This window comes from Dipodomys merriami, unplaced genomic scaffold, assembly GCF_024711535.1.
Source record: "Dipodomys merriami isolate MVZ:Mamm:240054 unplaced genomic scaffold, mDipMer1.0.p SCAF_37, whole genome shotgun sequence".
Classification (NCBI taxonomy): domain Eukaryota; kingdom Metazoa; phylum Chordata; class Mammalia; order Rodentia; family Heteromyidae; genus Dipodomys; species Dipodomys merriami.
This window is the reverse complement of record NW_027205270.1, coordinates 4,271,279-4,272,678: the sequence shown is the minus strand read 5'-3', so window position 1 is coordinate 4,272,678 and position 1,400 is coordinate 4,271,279. Positions and strand designations below refer to the sequence as shown.

The 1,400-nt window shown below is 40.8% G+C and overlaps 1 non-coding gene across 1 annotated transcript; it reads right to left on the bottom strand.

The window, feature by feature from the left end:
- Positions 1-813: 813 nt before the first annotated feature.
- On the bottom strand, positions 814-920 carry LOC138804734 (U6 spliceosomal RNA). Its single transcript, XR_011365328.1, has one exon. It is a non-coding gene; the product is annotated as a U6 spliceosomal RNA (small nuclear RNA).
- Between the last annotated feature and the right edge of the window lie 480 nt (positions 921-1,400).

Genomic DNA, 1,400 nt, shown 5'->3' with positions numbered 1-1,400 from the left:
ATAACGACTTGTACATGTCATTGTTGCAATGGGTCCACCTGTATCCCTATTGAAACCATTTGTCTTTTCCCTTCCCCTCCACAAATTATACCAACATCAACAGTGAAAGCAGGGGTTATACCATGGGGGAGGGACATACAAAGCAACAAAGAAATCATCTTATAAATGTGTTAGAAACAATCGCAAGAAAGAAAAAAAAACATTTGAATACATATCTTAGGTTAATTTCCCTAACATCAACTTATCTGACCTTTTCTGCTTGACTCAGACATATGCTAGTTATTGCAAATGAGGGAAACCATGGGACCTATGTTTCTTTGGGCCTGGCTTACTTCACTTAATATAATTTTCTCCAAGTCTTTCCATTTCCTAACAAATGGGGCAATGTCATTCTTTCTGATGGAGGCATGGAATTCCATTGTGTATATATATACCACATTTTCTTGATCCATTCATCTACTGAGGGGCATCTGGGTTGGTTCCATATCTTAGCTATGGTAAATAATGCTGCAATAAACATAGTTGTGCTGGTATCTTTAGTATGGCCTTGTTTGTGATCATTTGGGTAAATGCCCAAAAGTGGGATTGCTGGGTCATAGGGGAGTTCTATGTGGAGTCTTTTGAGGAACCTCCATACTGCTTTCCAAAGTGGTTGAACAAGTTTACACTCCTACCAACAATGCAGTAAGGTTCCCTTCTGTCCACATCCCCTCCAGCATCTGTTGTTATTAGAGTTCTTGATTATAGCCATTCTAACTGGAATGAGGTAGTATCTCAATATTGTTTTGAGTTGCATTTCTTTTATGGCTAGAAAAAAATATGGAACACTTCATGAATTTGCATCTCATTCTTGCACAGGGGCCATGCTAATCTTCTCTGTATCATTCCAATTTTAGTATATGTGCTGCCGAAGCGAGCACCCAGGCTCTTCTTTTGGAAATCCTACTGTTAATTTTGGGCTATTCAAGTGATTCTGAGGGGTACCATAGTTTGGGAAGTAGTACCCTACTTAAGCGATTTCAAATAGCACCATGCATACAGAACCCTGGAGTCTTTCTAAGGCAGATCTTGATTCAGTAGGTCAGGGTTAGGGCTGAAACCATGAATTCCATATAAGGTCTCATATGATACAATCCTTGCTGGTCTGCACCGCAGGTGGGGTATATTGCCTGCACAATAGAAAGAACCACAGAAGGAAGTAGCCTTGGAGATGTGACTCCAACGCACAGTGAAGACAGAATACTGGCTCAATCGGCTGCATGATGGGAATGACAGCACAAGCAATTTGACAGAGCCCAGAAAAATTAGCCCTGACATGTGCCTGATATGTGATTCATTCCTCAGTGTTATTTTGTGGTTCTGGTGAGAGTGCCTGGAGTCTACTAAATGTGCTTAGGTTG